The sequence below is a fragment of the Ambystoma mexicanum genome, chromosome 3q, assembly GCF_040938575.1.
Source record: "Ambystoma mexicanum isolate Mex_15411 chromosome 3q, UKY_AmexF1_1, whole genome shotgun sequence".
Lineage (NCBI taxonomy): Eukaryota > Metazoa > Chordata > Amphibia > Caudata > Ambystomatidae > Ambystoma > Ambystoma mexicanum.
In genome coordinates this window covers 47,500,076-47,518,036 of record NC_090926.1, presented here as the reverse complement: position 1 = coordinate 47,518,036, position 17,961 = coordinate 47,500,076, and the positions used below count along the sequence as shown (strand labels likewise).

Here is a 17,961-nt window from a genome sequence, read left to right as displayed (position 1 = left end):
TCATTTTTGAATATGTAAACATTTTACTTTGGAATTTACCAAGCTTTGGAGAGTTTACATTACTTTTACACCCTGATTGGGTCTTTTGAGAGAGCGGCTGTATGACCTTGTATCCCACTTGGTCTTTTGCTTCCTAAGAACAAGAGTACCCCCATGACTGGTCGTGCCATTTGAAGCATGACTTCAGAATGCCAACACTCGGCTCAATGATGCTACTGGGGACCCTGCATGCTCTGCCATACCTGTGCTGTGCAGTGGCGGTAGACGGCCTGAAGGGTGGCATGAGATAAGGCCAAAGGGCGTAACTAGCATCACCTGTGGGAGAAAGATTGATATTATGGGCGAGTGGGTGGACAATTGAGGTTTACAATGAGCTGCGAAATGTCAATTTTTGTAACAAAAGGGACAGCCTAAAGTCGGGCAGTACGGAGAGGCTGAACCGGTACTTTGTACGAGGGGGTGGTCCTGTCCTCAAATGTTTGCAAACTGCAATGATTCATTGCAGTAATTATTCAAAAACTTCCACATTTTAGTAGTAATACATCTTGACAAGTATGCGTTACTGGAAAAGAGGTAACAATCCAACTACTGGAGAGAAACTACTGTTGCCTTTATTTTAATTCGGCCACATATGTAGGTATTAAAAATGGAAAGTAAATAGACAAACACATTACCAAGTGAATAATCAAACACTTTGTGTTAAGTCAATAACAGATTATTCAAATGTTTTGTACATATAAATTTCAGAAGGTGCATGTACAATTGTAACAGGCGGACACTGAATGGCACACTTTAGGATGTGTAAAAAGCCAAATTCTAGAGTGCCCTGTAGAGATACATTGAAAATTCAAAGGCACACATAAAGAGTTTATAACACACATGTACAATTGTGTGGTATGTTTTCTCCTGTACCCAGTCTGGCTAAGTATTGCTTCATATTAGTCAAAAAACTATGTACTAGACATTTATTAAATAATGTCGTGGAGAGTGAAAGCAAGTTGTTTTGTGACCAAAGAACCTTAAAAATAGGGTCTGCTGTAGGCTGGTTTGGAAGGGATAACCAAAAAACTGGTCGACGTCAACATAAAGGTAGTGGTGAAAATTGGGGTCATAGTTCATAGTGGTTTCAACAGGAACATCATGACCTTGGACGTTTCGGTTGAAAGGTGTTGCAGCCTTCTTCTGGGGCCGGGATTTAGCATGTCTCCCTATGGATAAAAAACAATATGAAGACATATTGATAAATGGTCCAGAGATTGGATCATACCTAAAGTAGATTGGATAGAGGTAATTCCGTGAGAGGATGTTCAGGGGGGTGGACCTAGGACCCTATGTACTAACCTTGCGTGCTAATAGAGAAATTAGACATGGTGGTATTATAGACAGCTCGCCGAGAGGCAGTCTCCAAGCACCGAGGGGAGGTGGGTCACGCTGTGATGGCCTGTAAATACAAAAAAAGAAAGAGGGACAGTGGTCTTGGTCAGCTGTGCTATGGAGAGAGGAGTCTACAGCTGTGTATTGGATAGGAGCAAAGTAGGTACCTTGAAGATTGGGTGGTGCAGCGTAGTTCTGCAGAGCCTTCGTGGTATGGGTCCTCTGAGTGGAGGTGATGCAAGCGCCAGCCGATGGGTCTGGAGCCAGGGAATCTGCACATGAAAGGGGGAAGAGGGCAGACACCCGGTCACAAGTTGCCGTGAGGAGGAGGCCGTTGTGAAAGGGAATGAGGGGGAAGGGTCCTGGATAGCACCAGAAACTGACCTTAGTAGATTCAGTACAGGTGCATTCTGTCCGGGCGAGAAGGAAGCTTACGTTTGTATGAGTGTAGCTATATGCAGCTGTGCGTGCGCAATGAAGTAGTGTATAGGTGCCGCGCATGCGCGGAAGCGGCTGGGCTGTGTTGCCATGGCGTCCATGACGCGTAGCAGTATGCGGTTGATGGAGGCGCTGGCCAAGCTGCACGGGCAGTGCAGGAGAATGCTGAGAGCGCTGTGTGTCACGTTTGGTGGACACAGAGCGAGAAGCAAAGAAAGGCTGATCTGTGTGCTACTGTAAGGCGGATGTGAACGCCCATAAATGATAGTGAGCAATTCGCAAGGAGAATGTTTGCCTCGGAGGGTTCGGGGCTGGACATTTTTTTGTTGATGCGGTAATCTCACTGAGGTGTAGTAATGTGTTGTCTGAAATGGCGGCTGTAAGAGGAGTCGTGGTCTCGAAGTCTTGGGCTCATTCTATGTGATATGATCATGTGCTGGCAGGAAATGAAAGCAGAAAGAAGTAAGAAGGCAGAGTGGGAGGCGAAATGTCAATTAGCATGGGCACCCTATAAAGGCTGATGTGTGGTCTTGAACGGTTGGGCCCATGCACACATGTGCCAGGGTGGATTTACTATGCATGCATTTATCGTGTTTGTAGATATTGAAGGTGTATTGTATCTCACAGAACAGCCACACGCCTCAGTTCTCTGCAGCTTGTAACTGGGCAAACACACTTGGCCACCAGAAGATGGAGTTATCGTGTGTGGAGCCAGGACTGTTGGCACAGACATCAGTGAAGACATCTCAGCCGTGAGATGTCATCAGCGCGGTGACAGAGTGCCACTGCTGGCAGCTGTGGTACACATATGCAATTCGCTTGTGGTGGGCACAGGTACAACAGTTGTGCAGTCAACAGCATCTAGCAACCATGGACATCTTTGTAAAGCATAGAACACGTGTGGCAAATATCACATTTGTGCAGGCAGATTTTGGCAAGGTGATGGTTTGGTGGATGTGTGCTGTGATGCACACCACTACCTGATGTAGTTATTATGACAGGCTGGGCCGTGAAAGGCCAGATGTTAAAACACTGGTCCTCTGGAGAGAACCAGTGGCCGAGAAATGCAGGAGTGCCAACAGTTTCACACGCGCCCTGATGCCATGAGAACGTGCAGTAGAGGGTTATGGATCTCCCTCCCACTCCTGCAGCGTGTCCTTTATCCCATGAGGAGGGAAGCAATACCGGCGCAAGACCTGCTGGTCTGCCAGACCTAAGAGGGAGATGCCAGGACACCAACTTTGCCCGTGGACTCCTGTGCTGCGGGGAAGCTACATCCTGGCGCCAGCTCACATTTTGGGGAGTGAGCTTTTTGTTGCTGTGAAGGCTGTATTCTGTGCTGATGTCTCACAGGGTGTGAGCAGGTGGGGGCTGCTTGGCTTGAAGTCTGCCTCCTGGGTGTGTTTCTTTCATGGCACCAGTAGAGCTGTGTTTCAGGTGGCGGCTTCTCTGGAGCATGGTGGAGTGGAGTCCTGTCTGTGCTGGCATGATGTATGATGTAGCGCTGTCTTTCTGAATGTGACTTGCATCTATTTTGCATGACGGAATTGGAGATATTCATTTGAGCAGACACTCAGCACATCTTAGGGGCTCATGTTCAAAGGGGGTGTGTCATTACTGTAAAGCGTAAATGCCTTGCGTGAGGCTTTTGTGCCTTCCATCAGGGGCGTTGCTAGGTCTGGAAAAGATCCGGGTCTACACTAATGTCGGGACTGTCAGGACTCGGGGGTAGGTTAGGTAGCCTTTTGGTTGTAGCCCCTGAGTTTCTATCCGGGGCTACAACCAGGGACGTCATTTGGGGGTCGCCAGGGGTCTCCCTGGCTACCAAGTGGTCTCCCTTGCTACCCCTAATTTAAAATAAAAAAAAGATTATATATTTCTTTTTCTTTTAATGCCATCTTCTGGGCTGTGGCCAGCGCCATGTGGCTCTTTGTTTCTGGAGTGGCTGGCTTTCTTGTTCAGGCCTCTTAAAAAAACAGGTGGTTCCACAAGTGTAACACTTTGAGCAGTGACCCTAAATAAGAAAGAATAGGAATAACAAATAGTCTTTCTGGAATTCTATATAATAATTGCTAGAGTCATAAAGGTTAATTTTAGGCACACTTCAGGGCTGAGTCACTGATTTTGTCTGATTCAATCTGTTCTTAAACACCTCAAATTCACAATGCAGCCAGAAACTATATGTATTTTGCTATTCACAAGTTTTCTTCTGCTGTTGTCTCTGTTACAATCATCACAAGACATTCCTTGTTCCTAAAAGCTTGTGTACAGTGTAGAAATGTTTGACCATAGCACATAAAGTGGCCCTTGATTTCATTGTGCCATAATACATGCTTCGTTGTAATGTGTTTATCTTTCCTATCTCCATGGCATGCTGTTCAGGATGTTTGTTTGCATGTATGAGGTAACGAGTGCCCAGAGTATGGGATGCCGTGCGAGTGCGCTGCTTTCCCTGCGCTAGACTAAATTCTTTAATACACGGTTATGAACCCTCCCAATGGTATGTATTTTGCCAACCTCTGAAGCCTGGCAAGTAGATCCACGCAGCCTTGACATGTGGCCAACTTTGCACCAGACCTGCAGATGAACTGGCCTGCTGTTAAATCTTAGTTACCAGTTTATTGGTATCCACTACAGAGTGTAATTTGCTTTCTGACTTTGAGAACATTTAGAAATGTAATTGCTCATTTTACTATAGCTAGTAAGACAGCTCGGTGGGTTGAGCGCTTGCTGTTGCGATGTGGTGGGAGATCTGCAGGTTGCACATTCACAGCACTTTGGTAATATAAGCCTATACACACTGGTATTAATGATACATATTGTGATTCATTCTTGTATGAAATGTCTATCACATTAGAGTGATATCGTAACCATATTTATCGTAGTGTACTTTGGAACAATGGTATGTGATGCCACATCCTGTTTTGTCAACGGGTGAAAGTTTGTGTTCCATCGCTCCCTGTGATGTCGCTTCAGAGCGGGGTCAAATGACATCACTTCCTGTGATGTCATCAGAGGACAAGGGCCGTGTGATGTCATTTCCGCTACCCTTGGCATTTTTGGTGAAATTATGTCCCTGGTTAAAACCAAAAGACTTGGGGCTATAGCCCCCCCCAACCCATCCCCTAGCAATGCCTCTGCCTTCCATTAACATTACCCCATCGCATTTTCAATCACTTGTGTTTCCGCCACCTCCTTCCTCTCTGCTATGGAAATGCTCCAGCGTTTGCGCCGGCATGCATTTCCATGCCGGCGTAAATGCTGTATGTGTTCGTATGCATGAGCGATGCAAATCGTCTTGTCCAATTAGGGACGACGGGCGTTGGTGCGAGTTCCATGATTATGTCGTAACAAAGCCTCACACGGGTACGCGCAGATGCAACTCGGTTTGCGAGGAGTTCGGAGCAGAGCAGAGTGAGGGTAAGACACTCTGCCTAGACACAGCAACTGAATAGAATTGAGATATTTCTGAAGAGAGTTGTAGAAGACTTATTATCCCTCTCTCCTGACAGGGACAGTCTACTGACGTATGTGTATTTATGAGGCGTTCACAATCGTGCTAGCAAGCTAAGGTAAAGATGTGCACATACGGTTTAGAGAGGACAATAAGATCATTAAAATGAAGCATTTTAATATTGCTAGGGCCACTAATGTATGTCCTATAACTTTTTCTTTTTTGCTTAACTACATGATGTGACTTACTCACCTGCTGGTATGTACATGTTTAATTTATAATTTACACATTTGTGTTTGCAATATGGATTGTATTTATATGTAGCCCTGAAGATGGTGCTAGGCACCGAAATGTATTGGCAAAAGCTGTGACTATATGTAGAAGAATTGTGTGACAAACACAATTATACCAGTAAAGATTTGTAAAAAGGAGCGGCTAAGATTGCATTTTTTAACTAGTTATCACAAATGATTACAAGCATTTACAATATTAAGTCAAATATACAAACCAATAATGGCAACAGAATTTTTCAAAATCCAAAGGAATGAATTTAGCTTCCAGACAGAAAGCAATAGTGAGCACTGGGTGTTACGGGGTGGTTTCCATTCTGTTTTTCTAGCCGCTGTATTTGTTGTGCTTCTGCCAAATTTTCTAATGCCGATTTGATGGTTTGTTTCCCTTAAAGCAACATTTTTGAAGCCTTCCAGCGAATAAATACCATATTTCAAATATTCTGTCTCAATTTCGATTTGAGGCATTGGTAGAAGTTAAGGCTCACCAACACCTTTCATGCTTTTGATTAGTCAATATGTACAGTGGAGTGTGTGGTGTGAGAATTCTAGGATTACAGTAATGGGGCAGTAATAGTTCAAGATATGATATGATATGGCATTTATAACGCCATATCATATAAGTGGGTAGTTGGGTATGTTCTGTGGAGTCGTCCATCATATGTTTATTATAAATATTGTATTGTGTGTTGTGGATGAGCATACAAGATGTCCCAGGGTTGTGCTTATGGGTTTTAAGTGGTCTAGAGATATAGGGGGTCATTACGACCTTGGTGGTAAGGGGTTAGCGGCGCCGGTAATGGTGCCAGAGCCGTTAACCCCTTACTGCCCCATTACGAGTCTGCTCGCGGGACCCGCAAAGGGTGCCTGGTAAGACCAGACACCCTTAGCGGGTCCCGCTAGCAGACCAGGGAGCTAACAACGGGCCCGTTATTAATGGGCCCATTGTTAGCTCCCTCGCCATTCCCATTGAGCCCTAGGGGGGCTCGAATGGGAATGGGGATGTACCGGGTCTGGGTTCCTTGAATGAGGAATTACCGGGTCCTCCAAGGTTGGAATGGCCCGGTAATTCCTCATTCAAGGAACCCGGACCCGGTACCCGGTAAGGGGGTAACCATGCCGCAAATTCCGGCCTGGTTACCTCCAAGGTTGTAATGACCCCCATAGACTAAATGACTATCAGCTACTGGCCTTACCTCCTCCTGATGACTGCAAGTAGTTGATGTGAGGTAAGGCCGGCCCGTCCTCGTAGCCACAGGGTCAAGTGGGGAAGGTGAAACACCACATATTATGTGACCACTCAAGGAGGATCAGGTTCTTTGGTGGAAAAAAACAGGATGACTAAAATAAAGCCATGCTCACAAAACTTGATGGAGTCCCTTGGTGGCAAAAGGATGAATGGCCGGAGCGATGGCCTGAGACGTGGCTGCAGCCCTAGCTGAATAATGCACAAGGTCAGGATGAGGAGGACTGAGAAGGTAAGCAGGGGATAGGAATTCAACGGGGACCCAGAAACAAAGGGTGGAAAAACCGGAATAGGGACCACAAGGTGAGGGAGATATGGAGGCTGCAACAGGACAGGACAACACAACACAACACGGGAAGCCACGGAGAAGGCAAGAAGATATTGTGGGACTTTGATTCAGGGTGGACGTGCTTCTGACGTCACAAAAATTATAGACTGGCTGGGCCCCATGATGGACTGGGCAGAAACATTGCAAGCGGCTATGCAGCAATGGATGGGCACGGGAGTGTATGACAGTATGCCCCCTCTGATGACCTCCAGGACTCCGCTTCCAAGGGTATCTGTGAGGGGAAATGACGAACCAACTGTAGGCCATTCACACTGGATGCAGGCTCTCAGGACCTCTCACAGGGCTCACATCCCTTCCAGTCAATCAGGAACTGTAGACTTCCATGCCAGTACTGGAAATCACAGATCTCCGTACTCTGGTGCGCATTGTGACCAAATTTGGGATGGAGGGCACCTTTGTTGGGTTGTGAAACGACTGCACGTATATTTATAACAAGGAAACATGAAAAACAAGATGTATCAGTTTCCAAGATGGGGTAACCGAATCTTATACCTTACAGGACTCAAGAATCTTTAATGGCCAAAGTATTTAGAAGCAGGTGTGGTGGGGGTAAGGTGACTTGGTAAGTTCTTGCATGCCAGCAAAACCATATCTTCTGTCCGTTTCTCCAGTTCCTGTAAGCAGCAAAGGTCAGCCAATCTTTTCATCATTCAGTGAGAGTTTTTAATGATTCCATAAACCTTCCTCTGACCCTCCTGGTTGTTCTGAATATGTATCTCCAAAGATGGGATCTTGACCCCCAGGGGAGCCAATAGCGCGACATGCCTGGGGGTGATAGCAATCGATGTAGAAAAAGGGGCTACCATGTGTGAACACATGAATGCTGCTGTTGTACTCAAACTATGTCAATGGGAGAAGGCTGGACCAGCTGTACTGGGTGGCTGAGGAGAAACAATGGAGATACTGTTTCAGTGTTTGATTTGACTTCTCTGTTGAGGATGCTCCCAAACCGGAAAGTGCACTGAGTTCCTCTGTCAGAGATAACATTCTACGGAAGACCAGGAAGATGGAACACTACCAGGAAGAAAACACGAGCCATGACCTCCACCGAAGGCAGTCGCAACAGGGCTGACAAATGAGCTAGGGCGTTCCAAGGTCACCATTACCAGCAGGTACTCTTGAAAGGGAGGTAGTTCCACATTTAAATCTGTTGACACATCTCACCATGGGGCCTTAAGTCTTTCGGGTAGGCACAACTTTCCAAATGGAAGGCTTCTAGGGACCTTGTTTTGGGCACATATTGGATAGGAAACCATGGACTCTAGAGTGTCAGTCCTCAGAAAGGCCACCAAACGTACAGCTGAATCAGATCCAGGGTAGCCAAGAATCCCGTATGGCCGGACATTGGGCTATCGTGGTAGCGGAAAAGGACTTGATGCTGCAAACAGTTGTTGGTATTAAGGTCCTCTATCGAGGAACCACCGTCCTTGGTGTTGCTGCAACCTGGTAGTTTGAGGTTTGTTTGTTGGTTTCTTTATTTTATTTGTAATGCGCTCCTCACCCGAGGGTATCCGGGCGCGACAAGAATATAAAGTTTCTTTATACACAGAATATGTTGCATTGCAGGTAAACACAGTAATTACAGTACATGGATATTACAATTAGAGCACAGTATCATAATACTAGAGACAAAAGTGTAGATGCAGAGCATAGGGATAGCAATCAGATGTCATTAGAGACTAACCAGGTTTTCGTGTTACTCCTAAAACTTGGGAAGGTTTGGTCTTTTCGTAGGTGCAGAGGTAGTGCATTCCAGTAGAGGGCGGCTTGGACTGGGAAGCTGTTCCCCCCAGCTCTTTTCAGGTTAAATCTGGGCATCGTTATACAGTAAAATTGGGCCGCTCTGGTAGGGCGAGATGAGGATTTTCTGCAGATTTTTTATTGGACATACAATGGGGCAGCATTGTTCAGACATTTGTGGTTGAGTGAGACTAGTTTGAATAGAATCCTATCTTTAATGGGAAGCCATTTGGTTTCTCTTCTAGCCACAGAGATGTGTTCTCTCTTGGGAATGGTTAGAGCGGATCTCAGAGCATTGTTTTGAAAGATTTGTAACTTGCTAGTGACTTGTTTGCTGGCTCCTGTATAGAGGGCATTGCAATAGTCGAGTTTCAACATATTTAGGTATCTCGCTAGAGTGGTACTGCTCTTAGTGGATAAGTAGGGTTTGCAGGCATGTATGAGCTTACAGGTGTATGCTGTGGTGGATGAGGTGGTGTTGACTTGTTTTCCCATGTTAAGTGTGGAGTCAAGGTAGAAGCCTAGAGTTTTAGTTTCTTTAGCCACTTTAATGGTGATGCCATCAATAATAAATGCAGAGTATTGTGCATTCAGTTTATTGAGTTGTGCTGCAGCACCTAGGATTAGGATTTCTGTTTTTTCATCATTCAGGCATAATCTGAGGACCGCCATCCATGCATGAATGACTTTGCAGGTCTTATTTAGGAGGGCTATATCTCGGTCATAGTCGCCTGATAGGGGTAGTAGTATCTGGTTATCATCTGCATAGTTGGTGTAGATGATCCCCAGAAGGTCCAGTTTCTCGAATAGTAGTTTAGTGAATATATTGTACATGGTGGAGGACATACAAGATCTTTGAGGGACACTGCATGTGATTTGGAGGGGTCAGTGGCAGTCCCTAGTCTCTAGCCTGTGCTTCTTTAACCCTATTTAGGAAGGAGCCTATGACACAGACAAACTTCTTTCCTTCTAGTTCCTTACCAGGAAACTTTGGGTTATCATTTTCAGGGTAGTGTTGTCTGGACAATGCATCCTCAGACACATTGGCAAATCCAGGAATGTAAGTGATAAAGAAGTTATGCTGCCCAAAGTATTATGCCCAATGGACTTGTCTGCTATTAAAGCATTGAAATTGCTGTAAATCCTGTAGATTGGGTTAATCTGATCATATTTCGATTGGATACCGAGCCAGGAAAAGGTATCGTCTGCATTCCTTTCTTGCGCACTATACAGCGAGCAGCTCCATTTCTTTCGATAAGTAATGGAGATCTGTATCGCCCAGTTTATGAAAGTAATATGCTTCAGGGCATTCCCACCTGTCAAATTGTACTTGCTTTAGTACAGCTCCCAGAGTAGTATTGGAGGCATCCGCTTCTTAAATGTAGGGTTTGCTTGGATCAGACTTTCTTCATATGGGAGCAGTTGTAAAGGAGCGTTTCAGTGTTTTGAACGTTACAAACTTGATATGTTCTTTCAATAAGTTGGTAGGTGGCGGTGCCTGGACAGAAAGCTGGAAGATGAATCGCAGTTAAAGGTTACCCAATCCCAAAAAGCATTGCACATCCTTTATCAAAGTGGGTATAGGCCATTGAAGAATTGCCTCCACCTTGTGCAAATCCATGGAGATGCCTGTCTGTGACAACCTGTATCCCAAATAGAGTACTGCGGGCACATCGAACTCACACTTCTCCCGCTTTAGCAGCAAGTGGTTTGCTAATAATCTTTGAAGGACTACCTTTACATCTATCGTGTGTTTGGCTAAATCCTGGGAAAACACCCTGGCATCATCTTAATATGCTATTGCTGTCTGGCCAACGAGATTATAAAATATGTAATCCTTAAACCTCTGAACTATGTAGGATCTTTTGCCAAACCAAGAGTTATCACCCAACATTCAAAATGTCTTCAAGGCATTTAAAGTGCCGGCCTCCACTCATCCGCAGTGCGGAGCCACATCAAGTGATGCACCCCTTACAAGTCTCACTTAGTTAAGGGGCCTCATTACACGGATGGCGGTATTAGGCCCAAGATCTCTGTCCCCTGGCCAGTGCCGTGAGGATGCAAGAAACCAAAGGCAGAGGGAACTGATCTTTCGCCCTGATCTATTTTTATCCCCTATAATCTAGGCACAGGTATACTAAATCCTTTTTGGGGTCAAAAACAAGGAGGCTTCCCCGGGGACTTCAATTCTATAATGAACCCATGTTGATATTGTCTTTGTAAGGCATTCATCTCCACTTCAGATAGTGTTCATCCTACCAAAGGGTACCGAGCTACCGGGCAGTAAGTAGGTGGCACAATCCTCTGCTCAATGTGGTGTTAATGCCTTTTCTGTGGAGTCAATGAATATTTACAGAAACCTATTATATTTAGAAGGGATATAACATATGTGAATTTTAGCTGGAACCTGGTGCCCCTGTGTTTAGGTTTTGCCCCTAGAATTGTAAAAGGAAGCAGAACAGTGATTGATATAGTACTAGGATCCCAGGCACATGGTGCCGACTGTCCAATTGATATAGGGGTTGTGATGACATAGCCAAGACATTCCAAAAATAACAGGAGAATGGGCAGTCACAATTAAGTTGAAGGAAACATTTTCTCTATGAGCAGCTACAGCCATGACTAGCAGAACTTAATGTCCTGTTACAGGTCTGGACACCAAAAGTCTGCTGCCCACCCTTTCTATGGCATCAGCTTTAGGTTTCCTGAGTCTTGGTATTTGGTGTTCATGTGCTCACTTAGAGTCCTGAATAACCCAGCTGCCCCTGCCCCAAAATAAACCTAGGTGAGTACCTTCCAAGAACTCACAGTTGGGGAGGACAGTTCTACCTACAGGGCAATTGGACTGTCATTTGATTTCCGGTTTGTGTCACAGTTGAATAACAAGGACCTTTACTCTGCTCCAATTCCTCTGGCCTTCTCAGGAGTGGGAGACAACATTTCTTGAATGTCAGGTGTGAGAAGATCAGCCATTCACATACCAGATTTTCCCTTGGTGCACAGTGCATGCAAAACCCTTGTTGTTTACAGTTTTAGACAAAGGGCCTTTCATTGCCCCCACTTGCATAGGTTCAGGCTGAATACTGCTCATTATTGGATCTCATGTCTCTGTTCCAGACAGAGCTGGCAGTGAGGTTTGCGCACTACCCTCCCTCTTCTCAGCACTTTTTTCTTTGATACGATTGTCAATTTTAATATCATTTTAAGCAGTTCAGGAAATTAGTCATGTCTGTCAACCCGCGCCAGCTCATCCTTCAATTCATCAGAAAATCTTCTCTGAAAAGCATAAACTGGGCTTAATTGGGCCATCCAGTTTCGGTGGTCAGCTGTTTGAACCTCGTGGCACATGTGAACAAATTGGAAAGGCCCTTGTTGTGGTCAAGCAGGGCTTCTTGGGACCAATAGGTCAGATCTGGTCAGTCAAACCTTTCTCTGGGATCATCCAAAAAGGGTCTCTTGGCAGACCCAAGGTGTTGCCCATGCAAGGGCACAGCCAGACATGTTAAAGATAAAATATTCCCCCTTGACCTGGTCAGAAGTGAAGGTCAAGGCCTAAAAGTGAACTGAATATTACATGCATCCATGAATTTCGGTAATTTCTTCAGAGACCCATCATAGGCTCACATTATTAGTGATGGAAGGGAGACCTCACTGGATATCACCTCTCCCAAGGCCGTAAACTGGCAACAAGTGGCATTCTCTGCTTTCAATGGCTGGGCCTCAGTGGGTAGAGTTTGTAAGGTGGCCATCAACTCCTTGAGCTGGTCCATTCTGTTTATATGTAGTTAGCATCTCAATCTATCATCTACTGGCCTTACCTGCTCCTGATGACAGTGAGTAGTCGATGAAAGGTAAGGACGGTCCTCCCTGGTAGCCACACTTTCAAGTAGGAACGGTGGAACACTAGGGGACAATGTGGCAAGGCAGGGAGGATCAAGTTCTATGGCGGAAAAAAGCAGATGGCTAAAGATACCTCCAGGCTCAGCAAAATTGATAGTACTTGCTGGCGACAGGATGGATGATAGGGATGATCGCTTGAAACATGATTGTTGCCCTTGTTGGAGAATGTACCAGGACAGGATGACGAGGCCTGAGAATCCAGGCAGGGGATACGAAACCAGTAAGGTCCCAGAAACAAAGGGAGGAAAAACGACAGAACAGAGACCACAAGGCCAGAGATAATAAGAGGCTGCAACAGACATGAAAATAAAGCGGAGGTCATGGGGAAGTCAAGAAAAGCTTGTGGGACTCACATGCCAGAGGAAAATACAAACATCCACTAGGAACAAAGTGACAGTGTTGAGACATGCCTGGAGGCTGGCGATGCCAGAAGACATCTATTCCGGATGAACCGCTTCTGACTTCACAAACGTCATAGACGGGCTCAGTGGCAATGATGGAATGGGCTGAAATGTCACCAGCAGCTATACAGCCATTGATAGGCATGCAGGACCATAACAGTGACTGCAGTTGCGCATTGGATTTAACATGTTTTCAGTGTGGGGCTCACACTATTAGGACACCCAAGATACAAATTGCCAATAAAGACAGCTTGGGTGATACTTGTCAGTGTACCTGTAGGCATGTGGTGTGTGTTGGTTGTGGTCACAGTGTCAGTATTTGTTTTGGAACTATCAGAAGGACTGGAGATGTGGTGGTGGAAGTGAGTTTGGGTCATTTCTTCAGTGAAAATGTGCTTAGGCGTGTAGTGGTTAGTTTAGTGTCAGCTGTGTGTGGTTGTTAAGTAGATTTGTGCGGTCGGTTGGTTCGTACTGTTTTGACTTTGGCTTCTATAGGAAAACACAGTTACAACTTTACTTTTTCAATGCATTTTCCTTTTGGCCTATGGCTGCTTGACCTGTCTGAGAGGAGTTTGGTTCTTATGGAAGGAAGCAGGGCCGACCTATAGAGGAAGCAAGCAGGGGTTCTGACCCATCCCTCGACTGCCCAATGAACGCCTTGTCTCTCCCAGATGGGCAATGCCCCCAATGAGCAAAGGTCCCAGCAGGCCACTGAGCACAACCCCTCAGCATGCTAGATTGTGGGTTGAGGGGTCTCTCAGTCTGCCAACCAACAGACTAAGTAAGGAGAGATGGTTGCCTGTATTCCTCAAATATGAAGCAGCACCCTTTCTGAACCAAATGTTCTGGCCTCCCAATACCCTTAACGTGTAGCATATGCTAATAAGTGGAGTTTTCAGATTGCCCCCTTTCCCTCATTGGCCTCATTTGCCATTCACAGATACTTGTTTTGTTGTGCATGGGGTGCAATGTATCTATTCGAGGCAGAGAGAAAAAGAGGATTGACAGTAACATGTAAACTGGTGAAATGGGATCTGTCTGCAAGAGGCCAGTGATAAGAGGGCAGGGTTGCAGGTTGTGTTACTTTGTAAGGTCTACTCTCCTCTTCCCTGACTAAAGAGCCCTCACTCAAAGATCTCCTACCACCATAGACTGCAAACACAAAGCCACCACAGATGGCCGCCACAAGCCTCTTTCCAGGTTTTGGCCTTTAAAAAAAGATTGCTGTTAATGAGTGAGGAGCCTTCCTGTGGGGATAGCTCACATCCTGCGCATATGTTAATTCCTGCGAGTTCATCCCTATCCCTGGAAGGGCGGCCCCTGGAAACCATTGACTGAAAACTGCATGCTGCAAAAAGCTTTGTAAGCAACTCTGGCAAATAGGAGATTGTATTGTAATTGGGCTGTATATCCTAGCCCCTCAATCAACGCCCTTTCTCTCAATGCCACCATCCTTCTCTTCCCCTTCCTGCAACCACTGTCTATAGGCCAAGGGATTGTACACCACTTGTTGTGCGACACTTTGAGGAATCCACACTCTACCTTTTATCTTGTCTTTCCCTTGTTTCACTGTGAAGAACCTCAAGTAGGGTTGCAGTATTACTCTGAAACCGAAGTTCTGGTGCAGCCTCAAAACCCAGTGAGTCATTACTGTTGGCGGAGGGTAGAATTTTCATTTTGATCTGTGGCTGTGTGCCCTGAGTGGGAGTGGCTTGGGGCTTGTGGGAGAAAGCAGGGTAGATCTTTTGGGGAGTGAGCAGTGGTTATTGCCCCTGTCCCAAATGACACACTCCTTGCACTGGCCCCAACGGGTGATCCTCTGATCGACAAAAGTTCCAGCAGAACACTGAGCACAGCTAATGAACATGTTAGAGTCAGGTTTGAGTCATCTCTCAGGCCAACTAACTGCCTGAGGAAATTTTAATGGGTACAGTTTTCTAGCAGACCTCACTCTAAACCAAATGTTCTTGTCTCCCATAATGCCTTAGCATGTAGGCTATGGTAATGAGTGGAGTTTCCGCAACAACACAGACCTATTTCGCTCATTTGCCAATTCTGTTGTGCAAGGGGTACAATGTATCTATTGGAGACAGACAGAATGAAGAGACAGAGAGAGAAGAGAGAGAAAGAGAGAGCAAGTTCAAGAAAGATAGAGCAAAAGAAAGAGAGAGAGAGAGGATTGACATTGGCTCTGTGAAATGTCCTTTCTTCAAAATGCCAGTGGTAAGTGTGCAGGGAGATAGGTTATTTTACCTTGTAAGACCTATTCCCCTCTTTTCCAACTAACACACTCTCCTCTAATATTGCCTACCATCTTGTACTGCAAACACAAAGCACCCACAGATGGGCACCACACGCCTAGCCATTAGCATATCAACACAAATCCAGCCATGAGCTCCCCTCTTTAGCCCTATAACACTCCCCTAGTTTAGCAACTAACCAGACCCAAAGTGCTGTGGTCCATCAGATCTTGGGCTCTTTCCTATGGATAACATACTGTCAAGTCTCTGAGCTAAACTCATAGAAAGCATATTGGAACACAGGAACCGGATACGTCCGACCTGCAACCATCAACACCACAGGTTTTGTCTGCCTCTCCTACTGTCCCCCTAATGACACTACCCCTCCTTTGTCTTGCAGAGCTACATGCAGCAAGGCCACCAAAAGTGGCTGTAGGAAAGAATACAAGACCACTTGCATTACTTTACACTCTTGGTGTGATTTTTAAGACATGACAGCAATAGGAAATGCACATTCTCTGACAGGTCTATGTAGGGTTGGCGTAGGGTTACATTATGGCTCCCCCTCCAATTCTGGACTAAGTGTCACAATGTGCAAAAGTTCCTGCCCCCTGAGACTCCTCACCTGGTTCTTCAGCAGGGTTTGAAGACTTCGGTCTCCTTCTTCTCTCCGTTTGTAGACTTTCTCTTTCTTCACTTGACTGAATAGTCCTTCTTCCCTTCCTTCGTTCGAAGAGATAGGGACGGTCTCCCCCCGAGGCCACCTTGCCCGCCTATAGATCTGGCAGTCAGGTGGACCCAGGGGAGTCCGCTCCTCAAACAGGGAAAAAGCCTGATAAGGCAGAAAAAACCCTGTGTTTCAATTGGGGCTCTTGATATGTCCGATGTGAAGACTGGAGAGGCTGGCGTAGTCCGGTATCAGTTGTAAATGCAAGCTCAAGGTTTGATCCTTATAGATGAGGGTTTGGCCACTCTCGGGAAGCGAAGAGAAAATCCAACCGGAGGCTAAGGAGTAGTTAGACGCAAAAGAATCCTGGACCAAGGTAAGAGAGGAAATAGAACGAGAGGCTACGAGCGTGAGAGAGTGAGAGTGTGTGAGCGCGAAAGAGAAAGAGAGGATGCGAGTGCGAGAGAGAAAGGGGAAGTGAGCGTGAGAGCGAAAGAGAGCAGTAGTGAAAGAGTAGGAGTGAAGGAGAGTGGAAAAGAGAGAGAGAGCGATAGCGAAAGAGAACGGAAGAGCGAGAGAAAGAAAGAATGAAAGAGGGATAGACAGAGAGGGAAAGCGAGCGTCAGAGAGAGAAAGAGTAATCGGCGCGGGAGTAGCACGGGTCAGCTGACACCGAACACACCGCGAAAGAAAGATAGAAAATCCAAGCAGGTACAACAGGGAGGAACGAGAGAAGAGGAATCAAGCGAGGGCTGACAGAAGTAGAGAAAAATCGGTCAAGACGCTAAGGATAGCGAAATAACAGATGAAGCAAAAGTAATAAGATTCGCTTGACGGGGCACTGCAAGCAGACGAAAGTCAGGAGACTAACAAAGCGAGTTGCAACGCAAGTTGCAGGGGGGCGTGGTCTCCTATTATACCTGCCGGTCCTAGACGACTAGACCGTCAGGCGGACCGCTGTAGAGACTCAACACCGCCTCCATCTTGCCCAGAGTTTCCACGGCCGCGGTGTGACAGTATGCCCTCTCTTCATCGACTCTCCCCCAGGTTTTCCCGGATGTAGGCGATGGAACTGTCTTAAAAGTTGTGGGGCGTGAATATGCCTTCTGGGCTCCCAAGACCGTTCTGCGATCGAATACCCCTTCCACTGCACCAGGTATTGTAGAGATCCATGTCGGTAACGTGAATCCACCAGCCTCTCCACTTCATATTCTTCCGGTTCTGGTTCTTGGAGTTTAGAAGAGGGTATATGACGGTTCATGGGATCAGGATGATAAGCCTTCAGAAGGGAAGTATGAAAAACGGGGTGAATCCTTTTCAGCCTGGATGGAAGACGTAATCGAAAAGCCACAGGGTTTACTTGAGACAAAATGGGAAAAGGGCCTATAAAGCGGGCTGAGAATTTCCCTGGATGAACCCAACGTGGGAGATATTTGGTTGACAACCAGACCTTGGTTCCCACTTCCCATTCGGGGTTTTGAGATCTCTTTTTATCCGCATATTTCTTGTATCGAGCTCTACTTGCCTCCAACTGCTGAGTAGCATCCTTCTGGATGGATCGGAGCTCAAACAGGCGTTGATCTACCGAAGGGACTGAAGTTGGAGGTATTCCAAAGAGAGGTATATGTCTCGGATGATATCCGTAGGTAAAGTAGAAAGGGCTACAACCAGTTGCCGAATGTACAGTGTTGTTGTAGGTGAATTCTGCTAGAGTTAGAAAGGATTTCCACCTATCTTGTTCCTGATGGCAAAAACAACGGAGATATTGTTCAAGGGTGGAATTTAGGCGTTCTGTCTGTCCGTTGCTTTGGGGATGATAACCAGAGGATAAAGCTCTCTTTATTCCTAGAGTACTACATAAA

General features: G+C 46.0%; 1 long non-coding RNA gene across 1 annotated transcript; it reads right to left on the bottom strand.

The window, feature by feature from the left end:
- Window positions 1-593: 593 nt before the first annotated feature.
- LOC138581790 (uncharacterized) lies at window positions 594-1,842 on the bottom strand. Its single transcript, XR_011304786.1, has 4 exons — window positions 1,759-1,842; window positions 1,542-1,646; window positions 1,342-1,441; window positions 594-1,208 (listed from the first exon to the last, which is right to left on the bottom strand). It is a non-coding gene; the product is annotated as an uncharacterized lncRNA (long non-coding RNA).
- Window positions 1,843-17,961: the final 16,119 nt, after the last annotated feature.